Raw genomic sequence first — 17,219 nt, 5'->3', positions numbered from 1 at the left:
TATATGTGAATGTTGGAGTTAGCTATACAGGGTTGAGGTTGATTCCAAAATATATATAGTTTGAGTTGTGATAAATACTGAGATACGTATACACTGGGTCGTGGATTGATTCAAGATAATATTTATCGATTTATTTCTGTACATCTAACTGTGGACAACTAGTTGTAGGTTACTAACAAGGACAGCTGACTTAATAAACTTAAAACATCAAAATATATTAAAAGTGTTGTAAATATATTTTGAACATACTTTGATATATATGTATATATTGTTATAGGTTCGTGAATCAACCAGTGGCCAAGTCTTAATTCCCGATGAAGTAAAAATCTGTGAAAGTGAGTTATAGTCCCACTTTTAAAATCTAATATTTTTGGGATGAGAATACATGCAGGTTTTATAAATGATTTACAAAATAGACACAAGTACGTGAAACTACATTCTATGGTTGAATTATCGAAATCGAATATGCCCCTTTTTATTAAGTCTGGTAATCTAAGAATTAGGGAACAGACACCCTAATTGACGCGAATCCTAAAGATAGATCTATCGGGCCCAACAAGCCCCATCCAAAGTACCGGATGCTTTAGTACTTCGAAATTTATATCATATCCGAAGGGTGTCCCGGAATGATGGGGATATTCTTATATATGCATCTTGTTAATGTCGGTTACCAGGTGTTCACCATATGAATGATTTTTATCTCTATGTATGGGATGTGTATTGAAATATGAAATCTTGTGGTCTATTATTATGATTTGATATATATAGATTAAACCTATAACTCACCAACATTTTTGTTGACGTTTTAAGCATGTTTATTCTCAGGTGATTATTAAGAGCTTCTGCTGTCGCATACTTAAATAAGGACGAGATTTGGAGTCCATGCTTGTATGATATTGTGTAAAAACTGTATTCAAGAAACTTATTTTGTTGTAACATATTTGTATTGTAAACCATTATGTAATGGTCGTGTGTAAACAGGATATTTTAGATTATCATTATTTGATAATCTACGTAAAGCTTTTTAAACCTTTATTGATGAAATAAAGGTTATGATTTGTTTTAAAATGAATGCAGTCTTTGAAAAACGTCTCATATAGAGGTCAAAACCTCGCAACGAAATCAATTAGTATGGAACGTTTTTAATCAATAAGAACAGGACATTTCAGTTGGTATCCGAGCGTTGGTCTTAGAGAACCAGAATTTTGCATTAGTGTGTCTTATCTAGTTTGTTAGGATGCATTAGTGAGTCTGGACTTCGACCGTGTTTACTTGAAAAATGATTGCTTAACAAATTTTGTTGGAAACTATATATTTTTAACATGTGAATATTATGTGATATATTAATCTCTTAACGCGTTTGATATTATGTGATAGATGTCTACCTCTAGAACAAGTCCCATTGACTCACCTAATAATAATGAATAGTCAAATGTAAATTGGAATGATTCGTGGACTGATTCACAAGTTCCCGAAGAGGAACCGGAAGAAGAGTCGGAACCGGAAGAAGAATCGGAACCGGAAGAAGAATCGGAACCGGATGAAGAAATAGAACCGGTGGGGGAAATAATAAAACGGTTAAGTAAAAGAAAATCCTCAACCAACCGACCAAGGTTAATTATGGTCAATGGTGTTTCCGCCAAGGAAGCAAAATATTGGGAGGATTACCAATTCTCCGATGAATCGGATTCCGACGAGAATTCCGATGATGTTATAGAAATTACCCCTATTGAATTTAAAAAGGCAAAAGAAAATAATAAAGGAAAGGGCATAGAAATAGAGAAATCTAATTCCAACCCCGATGAACTTTATATGTATCGTCAACCCCCGAAGTCCTTAAGTTGTAACAATGACCCGGGAACCTCTAAACCACCAGGTTTTTCTAAACCAATGTGGACAACGACGGCTCGTATTAGGGGAACATCATATATCCCTAGATACTTGGCAAAACAAACCAAAACCGAACAAGAAGAAACGAGCGAGTCGGAATAAGATAGTTGTATTCGTGTGGTATAATATATGTAATATAGTGTGCTTATGCTTTATGATATATGTAAAAATTGCTTGTATTAATAAGTATTTTTTTTATGAATCTAACTCTTGTCTATTTTACAGTATAAAAACACAAAATGGATAGACAACCCAATATTTTAAGAGACCTACCCGGAGACATGATTGATGAAATCTTGTCTAGAGTCGGTCAGAATTCCTCGGCACAACTATTTAAGGCGAGATCAGTTTTTAAGACATTCGAAGAACGTTCCAAGAATGCCTTGGTTTATAAAAGGCTTTCGTTCGAAAGATGGGGGATATCACATTGGGAAATCCATAAGTTACGATGTGTTTACTTTGACGCATATATTGCGGGGAACCTAAATGCTATTTTACGCAACGGGTTAAGAAATTATTTTGACTCAGTATATCCGAATATAGGACTTCGTGATTTAGAAAAAGCGGCTAACATGCAACATAAAGAAGCATGTTATGCTTACGGGTTAGTAATGTTCGCTTCTCACCAAAGTGAGAACAAGAACATCGGGCTACAACTATTAAACAAAACGTTCCCACAAGTGACGGAGTCGGTAATTGGGGTAAGAAATGAGGTTTTTAGGTTATTACGAGACTGTTGGTCATTACGTAACCCTTGTCCCTTTGACGACGTTACAACACGCTATCTTATCAACGGCCATAACGGTTATGTTCCACAAGACCAAGGATGGGAAGTAGTCCTAGTAAAACCAGAATGCATGACTTGTTTCTGGACATATGAATTACGTGTCTTTATTGCCTTTGCTGAACGACTTGTGTACTAGTTAGAATTATCTTCACAACTATCTTGTATCAAAGTTATTGTGTGCTATATTTCATGCTTTATGTAAAATAAGCGGTATTGTAAGTTTGTAAAATATTGTATAAAAGTTTGAACGCGAAATATTATTACAATCAGTTTTTCATATAGAATTGTAGTAGTTGAATTGTATATTAGCTACTAAGTATGAACTTAACGGGTAGGTACTACCCGAATTTAAACTTATAAAACGCTAATATGAAGAAAAAGCTTTTATAAATGAGTTCATATTATGCTACGAAATACTATTGACTACTCTTAATATTCTGTATGATTAACTTGTTCCATTTGACTATTTTGAAGGAAATGGCACCGACTACTCGACACACCGTGAATATGAATGAAGAGGAATTCCGTACTTTTCTAGCTTCAAACATAGCCGCAGTACAGGCTGCGCTACATACCAACAATAACCTTGGATCTGGCAGTACAGGAAATCGTGTAGGATGCACCTACAAAGAATTCACTGCCTGCAAACCTTTGGAATTTGATGGAACATAAGGACCGATCGGATTGAAACGGTGGACCGAGAAGGTCGAATCGGTGTTTGACATAAGTAAGTGTACTGAAGAGAACAAAGTGAAGTACGCTACGCATACCTTCACAGGTTCTGTGTTAACATGGTGGAATACCTATCTAGAGCAAGTGGGACAAGATGATGCGTACGCACTACCGTGGTCAGCATTCAAGCTCTTGATGAACGAGAAGTACCGTCCCAGAACCGAGGTCAATAAGCTCAAGACAGAACTTAGAGGGTTACGAACCCAAGGATTTGATATTACCACGTACGAAAGACGATTCACAGAATTGTGCCTATTGTGTCCGGGAGCATTCGAAGATGAGGAAGAGAAGATCGACGCGTTTGTGAAAGGATTACCGGAAAGAATCCAAGAAGATATAAGTTCACACGAGCCCGCCTCCATACAACAGGCATGTAGAATGGGTCACAAACTAGTGAACCAGATTGAAGAAAGAATTAAAGAACAGACTGCTGAAGAGGCCAATGTGAAGCAAGTCAAAAGAAAGTGGGAGGAAAACGGTGATAAGAATCACCAATACAACAACAACAACAGCAATTACAACAATAATCGCAACAATTATCCCAACAATCGCAACATCAATCGCAACTACAACAAACAGCCCAACAACAACAACAACATCAACAACAACAACAGCAACTACAACAATCATCCCAACAACAATAATAACCGCAACAACAACAACAATCAGAAGCAGCTATGCCAAAGGTGTGATAAAGTATCACTCGGGGTTCTGTACCAAATTTTGCAACAAGTGTAAAAGAAATGGTCATAGCGCGGCAAAGTGTGAGGTCTACGGACCAGGGGTTAATAGAACGAAAGGAACAAATGGTGTCGGAACGAGTAATGGCGGAGCAAGTAGTGTCGGAGCAAGTTATGCCAATGTAGTTTGTTATAAATGTGGAAAACCGGGCCACATTATTAGAAATTGCCCGAACCAGGAGAACACGAATGGACAAGGCCGTGGAAGAGTTTTCAATATTAATGCGGCAGAGGCACAGGAAGACCCGGAGCTTGTTACGAGTACGTTTCTTATTGACAATAAATCTGCTTACGTTTTATTTGATTCGGTTGCGGATTGAAGCTATATGAGTAGAGATTTTTGTGCTAAATTAAGTTGTCCATTGACGCCTTTGGATAGTAAATTTTTACTCGAATTAGCAAATGGTAAATTAATTTCAGCAGATAATATATGTCAGAATCGAGAAATTAAACTGGTTAGCAAAACATTTAAGATTGATTTGATACCAGTAGAGTTAGGGAGTTTTGATGTGATAATCGGTATGGACTGGTTGAAAGAAGTGAAAGCAGAGATCGTTTGTTACAAAAATGCAATTCGCATTATACGAGAAAAAGGAAAACCCTTAATGGTGTACGGAGAAATGGACAACACGAAGCTACATCTTATTAGTAATTTGAAGGCACAAAAACTAATAAGAAAAGGTTGCTATGCTATTCTAGCACACGTCGAGAAAGTACAAACTGAAGAAAAGAGCATCAATGATGTTCCCATTGCAAAAGAATTTCCCGATGTATTTCCGAAAGAATTACCGGGATTACCCCCACATCGATCCGTTGAATTTCAAATAGATCTTGTACCAGGAGCTGCACCAATAGCTCGTGCTCCTTACAGACTCGCACCCAGCGAGATGAAAGAACTACAAAGCCAATTACAAGAACTTTTAGAGCGTGGTTTCATTCGACCAAGCACATCACCGTGGGGAGCTCCTGTTTTGTTTTTCAAGAAGAAAGATGGTACATTCAGGTTGTGTATCGACTACCGAGAGTTGAACAAACTTACCATCAAGAACCGCTACCCACTACCGAGAATCGACGACTTATTTGATCAACTACAAGGCTCATCTGTTTATTCAAAGATTGACTTACGTTCCGGGTATCATCAAATGCGGGTGAAAGAAGATGATATTCCAAAGACTGCTTTCAGAACACGTTACGGTCATTACGAGTTTATGGTCATGCCGTTTGGTTTAACTAATGCACCAGCTGTGTTCATGGACCTTATGAACCGGGTGTGTGGACCATACCTTGACAAGTTTGTTATTGTTTTCATTGATGACATACTTATTTACTCAAAGAATGACCAAGAACACGGTGAACATTTGAGAAAGGTGTTAGAAGTATTGAGGAAGGAAGAATTGTACGCTAAGTTTTCAAAGTGTGCATTTTGGTTGGAAGAAGTTCAATTCCTCGGTCACATAGTGAACAAAGAAGGTATTAAGGTAGATCCGGCAAAGATAGAAACTGTTGAAAAGTGGGAAACCCCTAAAACTCCGAAACACATACGCCAGTTTTTAGGACTAGCTGGTTACTACAGAAGGTTCATCCAAGACTTTTCCAGAATAGCAAAACCCTTGACTGCATTAACGCATAAAGGGAAGAAATTTGAATGGAATGATGAACAAGAGAAAGCGTTTCAGTTATTGAAGAAAAAGCTAACTACGGCACCTATATTGTCATTGCCTGAAGGGAATGATGATTTTGTGATTTATTGTGACGCATCAAAGCAAGGTCTCGGTTGTGTATTAATGCAACGAACGATTGCTTATGCGTCTAGACAATTGAAGATTCACGAACAAAATTATACGACGCATGATTTGGAATTTGGCGCGGTTGTTTTTGCATTAAAGACTTGGAGGCACTACTTATATGGGGTCAAAAGTATTATATATACCGACCACAAAAGTCTTCAACACATATTTAATCAGAAACAACTGAATATGAGGCAGCGTAGGTGGATTGAATTATTGAATGATTACGACTTTGAGATTCGTTACCACCCGGGAAAGGCAAATGTGGTAGCCGATGCCTTGAGCAGGAAGGACAGAGAACCCATTCGAGTAAAATCTATGAATATAATGATTCATAATAACCTTACTACTCAAATAAAGGAGGCGCAACAAGGAGTTTTAAAAGAGGGAAATTTAAAGGATGAAATACCCAAAGGATCGGGGAAACATCTTAATATTCGGGAAGACGGAACCCGGTATAGGGCTGAAAGGATTTGGGTACCAAAATTTGGAGATATGAGAGAAATGGTACTTAGAGAAGCTCATAAAACCAGATACTCAATACATCCTGGAACGGGGAAGATGTACAAGGATCTCAGGAAATATTTTTGGTGGCCGGGTATGAAAGCCGATGTTGCTAAATACGTAGGAGAATGTTTGACGTGTTCTAAGGTCAAAGCTGAGCATCAGAAACCATCAGGTCTACTTCAACAACTTAAAATCCCGGAATGGAAATGGGAAAACATTACCATGGATTTCATCACTAAATTGCCAAGGACTGCAAGTGGTTTTGATACTATTTGGGTAATAGTTGATCGTCTCACCAAATCAGCACATTTCCTGCCAATAAGAGAAGATGACAAGATGGAGAAGTTAGCACGACTGTATTTGAAGGAAGTCGTCTCCAGACATGGAATACCAATCTCTATTATCTCTGATAGGGATGGCAGATTTATTTCAAGATTCTGGCAGACATTACAACAAGCATTAGGAACTCGTCTAGACATGAGTACTGCCTATCATCCACAAACTGATGGGCAGAGCGAAAGGACAATACAAACGCTTGAAGACATGCTACGAGCATGTGTTATTGATTTCGGAAATTGTTGGGATCGACATCTACCGTTAGCAGAATTTTCCTACAACAACAGCTACCATTCAAGCATTGAGATGGCGCCGTTTGAAGCACTTTATGGTAGAAAGTGCAGGTCTCCGATTTTTTGGAGTGAAGTGGGGGATAGACAGATTACGGGTCCGGAGATTATACAAGAAACTACCGAGAAGATCATCCAAATTCAACAACGGTTGAAAACCGCCCAAAGTCGACAAAAGAGCTACGCTGACATTAAAAGAAAAGATATAGAATTTGAAATTGGAGAGATGTTCATGCTTAAAGTTGCACCTTGGAAAGGTGTTGTTCGATTTGGTAAACGAGGAAAATTAAATCCAAGGTATATTGGACCATTCTAGATTATTGATCGTGTCGGACCAGTAGCTTACCGACTTGAGTTACCTCAACAACTCGCGGCTATACATAACACTTTCCACGTCTCGAATTTGAAGAAATGTTTTGCTAAAGAAGATCTCACTATTCCGTTAGATGAAATCCAAATCAACGAAAAACTCCAATTCATCGAAGAACCCGTCGAAATAATGGATCGTGAGGTTAAAAGACTTAAGCAAAACAAGATACCAATTGTTAAGGTTTGATGGAATGCTCGTAGAGGACCCGAGTTCACCTGGGAGCGTGAAGATCAGATGAAGAAGAAATACCCGCATCTATTTCCAGAAGATTCGTCAACACCTTCAACAGCTTAAAATTTCGGGACGAAATTTATTTAACGGGTAGGTACTGTAGTGACCCGAACTTTTCCATGTTTATATATATTAATTGAGATTGATATTTACATGATTAAATGTTTCCAACATGTTAAGCAATCAAACTTGTTAAGACTTGATTAATTGAAATATGTTTCATATAGACAATTGACCACCCAAGTTGACCGGTGATTCACGAACGTTAAAACTTGTAAAAACTATATGATGACATATATATGGATATATATATTGTTAACATGATACTATGATAAGTAAACATATCATTAAGTATATTAACAATGAACTACATATGTAAAAACAAGACTACTAACTTAATGATTTTTAAACGAGACATATATGTAACGATTATCGTTGTAAAGACATTTAATGTATATATATCATATTAAGAGATATTCATACATGATAATATCATGATAATATAATAATTTAAAATCTCATTTGATATTATAAACATTGGGTTAACAACATTTAACAAGATCGTTAACCTAAAGGTTTCAAAACAACACTTACATGTAACGACTAACGATGACTTAACGACTCAGTTAAAATGTATATACATGTAATGTTTTAATATGTATTTATACACTTTTGAAAGACTTCAATACACTTATCAAAATACTTCTACTTAATTAAAATGCTTACAATTACATCCTCGTTCAGTTTCATCAACAATTCTACTCGTATGCACCCGTATTCGTACTCGTACAATACACAGCTTTTAGATGTATGTACTATTGGTATATACACTCCAATGATCAGCTCTTAGCAGCCCATGTGAGTCACCTAACACATGTGGGAACCATCATTTGGCAACTAGCATGAAATATCTCATAAAATTACAAAAATATGAGTAATCATTCATGACTTATTTACATGAAAACAAAATTACATATCCTTTATATCTAATCCATACACCAACGACCAAAAACACCTACAAACACTTTCATTCTTCAATTTTCTTCATCTAATTGATCTCTATCAAGTTCTATCTTCAAGTTCTAAGTGTTCTTCATAAATTCCAAAAGTTCTAGTTTCATAAAATCAAGAATACTTTCAAGTTTGCTAGCTCACTTCCAATCTTGTAAGGTGATCATCCAACCTCAAGAAATCTTTGTTTATTACAGTAGGTTATCATTCTAATACAAGGTAATAATAATATTCAAACTTTGGTTCAATTTCTATAACTATAACAATCTTATTTCAAGTGATGATCTTACTTGAACTTGTTTTCGTGTCATGATTCTGCTTCAAGAACTTCGAGCCATCCAAGGATCCGTTGAAGCTAGATCCATTTTTCTATTTTCCAGTAGGTTTATCCAAGGAACTTAAGGTAGTAATGATGTTCATAACATCATTCGATTCATACATATAAAGCTATCTTATTCGAAGGTTTAAACTTGTAATCACTAGAACATAGTTTAGTTAATTCTAAACTTGTTCGCAAACAAAAGTTAATCCTTCTAACTTAACTTTTAAAATTAACTAAACACATGTTCTATATCTATATTATATGCTAACTTAATGATTTAAAACCTGGAAACACGAAAAACACCGTAAAACCGGATTTACGCCGTCGTAGTAACACCGCGGGCTGTTTTGGGTTAGTTAATTAAAAACTATGATAAACTTTGATTTAAAAGTTGTTATTCTGAGAAAATGATTTTTATTATGAACATGAAACTATATCCAAAAATTATGGTTAAACTCAAAGTGGAAGTATGTTTTCTAAAATGGTCATCTAGACGTCGTTCTTTCGACTGAAATGACTACCTTTACAAAAATGACTTGTAACTTATTTTTCCGACTATAAACCTATACTTTTTCTGTTTATATTCATAAAATAGAGTTCAATATGAAACCATAGCAATTTGATTCACTCAAAACGGATTTAAAATGAAGAAGTTATGGGTAAAACAAGATTGGATAATTTTTCTCATTTTAGCTACGTGAAAATTGGTAACAAATCTATTCCAACCATAACTTAATCAACTTGTATTGTATATTATGTAATCTTGAGATACCATAGACACGTATACAATGTTTCGACCTATCATGTCGACACATCTATATATATTTCGGAACAACCATAGACACTCTATATGTGAATGTTGGAGTTAGCTATACAGGGTTGATGTTGATTCTAAAATATATATAGTTTGAGTTGTGATCAATACTGAGATACGTATACACTGGGTCGTGGATTGATTCAAGATAATATGTATCGATTTATTTCTGTACATCTAACTGTGGACAACTAGTTGTAGGTTACTAACGAGGACAGCTGACTTAATAAACTTAAAACATCAAAATATATTAAAAGTGTTGTAAATATATTTTGAACATACTTTGATATATATGTATATATTGTTATAGGTTCGTGAATCAACCAGTGGCCAAGTCTTACTTCCCGACGAAGTAAAAATCTGTGAAAGTGAGTTATAGTCCCACTTTTAAAATCTAATATTTTTGGGATGAGAATACATGCAGGTTTTATAAATGATTTACAAAATAGACACAAGTACGTGAAACTACATTCTATGGTTGAATTATCAAAATCGAATATGCCCCTTTTTATTAAGTCTGGTAATCTAAGAATTAGTTAACAGACACCCTAATTGACGCGAATCCTAAAGATAGATCTATTGGGCCCAACAAGCCCCATCCAAAGTACCGGATGCTTTAGTACTTCAAAATTTATATCATATTCGAAGGGTGTCCCGGAATGATGGGGATATTCTTATATATGCATCTTGTTAATGTCGGTTACCAGGTGTTCACGATATGAATGATTTTTATCTCTATGTATGGGATGTGTATTGAAATATGAAATCTTGTGGTCTATTATTATGATTTGATATATATAGATTAAACCTATAACTCACCAACATTTTTGTTGACGTTTTAAGCATGTTTATTCTCAGGTGATTATTAAGAGCTTCCGCTGTCGCATACTTAAATAAGGACGAGATTTGGAGTCCATGCTTGTATGATATTGTGTAAAAACTGCATTCAAGAAACTTATTTTGTTGTAACATATTTGTATTGTAAACCATTATGTAATGGTCGTGTGTAAACAGGATATTTTAGATTATCATTATTTGATAATCTACGTAAAGCTTTTTAAACCTTTATTGATGAAATAAAGGTTATGATTTGTTTTAAAATGAATGCAGTCTTTGAAAAACGTCTCATATAGAGGTCAAAACCTCGCAACGAAATCAATTAATATGGAACGTTTTTAATCAATAAGAACGGGACATTTCACACATCGGCCGTTTTACGACTTTCGTACAAAATACAAGTTTCAATCCCAATTTACATTTAGACGAGTTAGGACTCTATAACCCAACCCGATACCAAGAGCATAATCCCGGGGACTACCAAATCCCCAATCCACATCCGCATATCCAAAAGCTACCCCATCGAGCCCAAGCGCTCCTACGCAAATAGTCTAACAACTAGCTAGCTTCATATCACAATACCTGTAAAAAGGTAAACAACGAGAGGGGTAAGCCTAGGCTTAGTGAATGCAATAATTATACATATACATATATAACCTACTTACTTGCAATCACTTACACAATACCACATACAAGCTAGCAATTTGACAAACGTGCAAACATCATGCATAAAACTAATATCCGCAATTCACAATAAGCTAGCAACACTAATAACATATAGTTCATAATTAAATATGCTAATACAAAATTCACACAACCATGGTTAACCAATCGTACAAGGGAACGGTACTCGTAAAAGACTGTCGGAGTTCATAACATCCATTAGTGTTACTTAATCACCGCGTAATCACTAATCCCCCGGGTGATGTCTTGAACACCGCGACTAACTCACCCCCATGACAATGTGGCGTCTTGAACACCGCGACGAGTTCACATGTCAATCAAAACAATGAGTGGTGTCTTGAACACCGCGACAATTCCACTCCCATGACAATGTGGTGTCTTAAACACCGCGACAATTTCACATGTCAATCAAACCAAACGAGTGGTGTCTTGAACACCGCAACAATTTCACTCGTTACGTAGAATGTGGTGTCTTGAACACCGCGACAATTCCACATTCCACGCTACACAAATAAATACATTATATACATACACACATAATTATTCCACTCACCTCGAACTCGAGCAATACAAACCATGCGTGAAATCTCCACCAAACGCAACCGAGCAAGCTTTTACCTATAATACGCATATAGGTATACAAACAATCAACATACATTCTCTACAAGAGAATTCGACGCCAACACCTTTAACCAAGGGTTTATACCTACTTCCACAATCCGCCCATTTAGACACATAAAGTGGACTTCACCAACTACCACTACGGGTGGTAATTCTGACCCATTCAAACAAGTACACAATAACACTTAATGTACTTAATCATACAAAACCAACCCATAAGTGCAACTCAACCCAAATTGCACTTAACCACCAAAACAAGTCAAGTTCGACCCATAAGCACCATTACTAGTGATTATGTCATAAAATCACCAATTTAACACTTAACACCAATGTTGGACTTTCATTGACCAAATTAGGTTTAACTCACTTTGACTTGTCAAATTACACCCAAAGTACCTACAATTACTAACAACTAGTGATTGTATCTCAAAATCATCATTTGACACCAAAATTCAATAACACTTGACCCATTTCAACACAAAACCCATTTTGACCCATATTAGGGTTTACACCCCAAAATCAAGTCAACACAAACCAAAATCACTAGTACACAAGTGTTCTAAGGTTTAACCAACACATGAAAGATCCAAACTTACAATTTCTTCAATCGAAACCCTAGTCGCCCAATTAGGCTTACTTACATGAATCTTACCCAAACCCCCCCCCCCCAAATTTCACAATAAATGGGTTTATAACTCTAACTAACACAAACCCTAACTCAAACATGAATCTTAACAATGAAATTCGGATTTAGAATTTACCATAACAATCAAAACATAGCCGAGAATGAAGGGAACAACTTTAACCCTCGTGACTTGACCCGATTCACACATCTTCTTCCTCAAACCAAGCTCTCACTCTCTAAAATCTCCTTCTCTCTCTAAGATAAGATGAGAGAGATGTGTGGATGTCAAAATGATCCAAAATAGGATCTAAAACTGATATTAAGGCTACAAATCTGTCCACATGTGAAAAGACACAAATACCCCTTTTAATTTATTAAAATTCCAACAGCTGGCCCGTCAGACCATTTGGACGGCGTCCAAAATGGTTGGACGGCGTCCCATCTTTCATTGGTGGATGGCGTCCCAAAAACTGGCAGCGTCCCACTGAACTGAGACCGAAACTGAACAGCAACTTCTTTCAGGGACTAAAATTGTCTGAGTCTCATTCTGATGTAAATTCTGAAAATGCATAAGTGTTAGGTAGACATTTAGTGGCGCTTTCTGATGCACACATTTACTGACACTTTCAGGAACACTTTCTAATGCATAAAATTTCAGGATCTTACAACTCTCTCCCACTTAAATTGGATCACGTCCTCGTGATCTGCACCTACACTAGAAGTTAAGCACTTCTCCCTCGAACATTTTCGCTCCCAACGCGGAGTCACACATGTAGTAATCACACATTTGGAATCTCACTTCGTACACTAACGCATCATATTACAACAACCGTGCTTCATAATCGTCCTAAAAGTAGAACAATTCACCGACAATCATCGTTGTCACGCCTCACGATCCTACGAAGCACAACCAAGCCGACATCCATAACATTTTCTGCAAATTCGAAGATCTCACCACACGCTAATAATCACTAGCGTGTACCACCGCAACAAGCGATATCTCATACCCTCGAAGTCCAGAATTCCCGCTTAGGAGAATACGAAAAACACCACGTATCTCTTCAAGTCCTCTTGGCTACAACTCGCAACAAGCTACATCAATAACTACATCACCCAACGCAATCTACTAAATCCACTACGTCGTGAACTATGACTTGCATTAATCCAAATTGAGAAGGATTCATGCTTCCTTAAAACTCCATACTTCGTCGGTTCATAAACACATCACCCAACCGGTTAATCACGAACGTTCTCCGAATCAAGAACCAACTTCCTCCGGCTCCACAACTGGGTTGAAATGTCCCGTTCATATTGATTATAAACGTTCCATATTAATTGATTTCGTTGCGAGGTTTTGACCTCTATATGAGACGTTTTTCAAAGACGGCATTCATTTTTAAAACAACCATAACCTTTATTTTATCAATAAAGGTTTTAAAAACATTACGTAGATTATCAAATAATGATAATCTAAAATATACTATTTACACACGACCATTACATAATGGTTTACAATAGAAATATATTACATCGACATATGTTTCTTGAATGCAGTTTTTACACAATATCATACAAACATGGACTCCAAATCTTGTCCTTATTTTAGTATGCAACAACGGAAGCTCTTAGTATTCACCTGAGAATAAACATGCTTTAAACGTCAACAAAAATGTTGGTGAGTTATAGGTTTAACCTATATATATCAAATCGTAACAATAGACCACAAGATTTCATATTTCAATACACATCCCATACATAGAGATAAAAATCATTCATATGGTGAACACCTGGTAACCGACATTAAAGATGCATATATAAGAATATCCCCATCATTCCGGGACACCCTTCGGATATGATATAAATTTCGAAGTAGTAAAGCATCTGGTACTTTGGATGGGGTTTGTTAGGCCCAATAGATCTATCTTTAGGATTCGCGTCAATTAGGGTGTCTGTTCCCTAATTCCTAGATTACCAGACTTAATAAAAAGGGGCATATTCGATTTCGATAATTCAACCATAGAATGTAGTTTCACGTACTTGTGTCTATTTTCTAAATCATTTATAAAACCTGCATGTATTCTCATCCCAAAAATATTAGATTTTAAAAGTGGGACTATAACTCACTTTCACGGATATTTCTTTCCTCGAAAATAAGATTTGGCCACGGATCGATTCACGAACCTATACAAATATGTACAAATATATCAAAGTATGATCATAATATAATTACAACCATTTTTATTATGTTTTAAAGAATTGAGTGAATTAAGTCAGCTGTCCTCGTTAGTAACCTACAACTAGTTGTTCACAGTTAGATGTACAGAAATAAATCGATATATATATTATCTTGAATCAATCCAAGACCCAGTGTATACACATCTCAGGCTAAATCACAACTCAAAGTATATATATTTTTGGAATCAACCTCAACCCTATATAGCTAACTCCAACATTACTGCATATAGAGTGTCTATGGTTGTTCCAAATAATATATATAATGAGTCGATATGATATGTCAAAACATTTGCATACGTGTCTATGGTATCCCAAGATTACATAATATATTAGAATACATGTATAATACAATATAAGTTAGCTAGGATATGATTTGTATATATTTGTTAAACATTTCCCGTAGCTAAAAAGATCAAAAATATCCAATCTTGTTTTACCCATAACTTCTTCATTTTAAATCCGTTTTGAGTGAATCAAATTGCTATGGTTTCATATTGAACTCTAATTTAAGAATCCAAACATAAAAAGTATAGGTTTATAGTCAGAAATTTAAGTTACATGTCAATTACTAAAGAGGTAACCATTTCCGTCGAAAGAACGACATCTTGATGACCAGTTCGAAAAACATAATTTCACTTTGAGTTTAACCAAGATTTTTGGATATAGTTTCATGTTCATATGAAAAATCATTTTCCCATAAGAACAACTTTTAAATCAAAGTTTATCATAGTTTTTAATTATTCAAACCAAAATAGCCCCCGGTTTCACTACGATGGCGTATATCCGATTTTATGGTGTTCATCGTGTTTCCAGGTTTTAAATTATTAAGTTACCATATCATATAGATATAGAACATGTGTTTAGTTGATTTTAAAAGTCAAGTTAGAAGGATTAACTTTTGTTTACGAACAAGTTTAGAATTAACTAAACTATGTTCTAGTGATTACAAGTTTAAACCTTCGAATAAGATAGCTTTATATGTATGAATCGAATGATGTTATGAACATCATTACTACCTCAAGTTTTCTGGATAAAACTACTGGAAATGAGAAAAATGTATCTAGCTTCAAAGGATCCTTGGATGGCTTGAAAGTTCTTGAAGCAGAATCATGACACGAAAACAGTTCAAGTAAGATTTTCACTCGAAATAAGATTGTTATAGTTGTAGAAATTGAATCAAAGTTTGAATATGAATATTACCTTGAATTTGAAAGATAACCTACTGTAAATAACAAAGGTTCCTTGATCTTAGATGATTACTTGGAATGGATTAGAAAGCTTGGAAATAGACTTGCAAACTTGGAAGTATTCTTGATTTTTATGAAACTATACCTATGGAATTTATGAAGAACACTTAGAACTTGAAGATGGAACTTGAGAAAGATCAATTAAATGAAGAAAATTGAAGAATGAAAGTGTTTGTAGGTGTTTTTGGTCGTTGGTATATGGATTAGATATAAAGGATATGTAATTTTGTTTTCATGTAAATAAGTCATGAATGATTACTAATATTTTTTGTAATTTTATGAGATATTTCATGCTAGTTGCCAAATGATGGTTCCCACATGTGTTAGATGACTCACATGGGCTGCTAAGAGCTGATCATTGGAGTGTATATACCAATAGTACATACATCTAAAAGCTGTGTATTGTACGAGTATGAATACGGGTGCATACGAGTAGAATTGTTGATGAAACTGAACGAGGATGTAATTGTAAGCATTTTTGTTAAGTAGAAGTACTTTGATATGTGTATTAAAGTCTTTCAAAAGTTTATGAATACATATCAAAACACAACATGTATATACATTCTAATGGAGTCGTTAAGTCTTCGTTAGTCGTTACATGTAAGTGTTGTTTTGAAACCTTTAAGTTAACGATCTCAATTAATGTTGTTAACCCAATGTTTATTATATCAAATGAGATGTTAAATTATTAAATTATTATGATATTATTATGTATGAATATCTCTTAATATGATATATACATTAAAATATCGTTACAACGATAATCGTTACATATAAGTCTCGTTTCGTAATTCTTGAGTTAGTAGTCTTGTTTTTACATATGTAGTTCATTGTTAACACACTTAATGATATATTTAAATATCATTTTATCATGTTAAATATAGTGTATCAATATCTTAATATGATACATATATATTTAGTTGACGTTATCATAACGATAATCGTTACATATATCATTTCGAGTTTCTTAACTTAGTAATCTCATTTCATATGTATATCACACATTGTTAATATACTTAGTGAGATACTTACTCATCATAATCTCATGTCAACCATATATATATGTCTATATATACCACAACATGTAGTTTTTACAATTTTGAAACTTTCGTGAATCGCCGGTCAACTTGGGTGATCAATTGTCTATATGAAA

The sequence above is a fragment of the Rutidosis leptorrhynchoides genome, chromosome 8 (genome assembly GCF_046630445.1).
Source record: "Rutidosis leptorrhynchoides isolate AG116_Rl617_1_P2 chromosome 8, CSIRO_AGI_Rlap_v1, whole genome shotgun sequence".
NCBI lineage: Eukaryota > Viridiplantae > Streptophyta > Magnoliopsida > Asterales > Asteraceae > Rutidosis > Rutidosis leptorrhynchoides.
Note: the sequence above shows the minus strand (reverse complement) of the source record.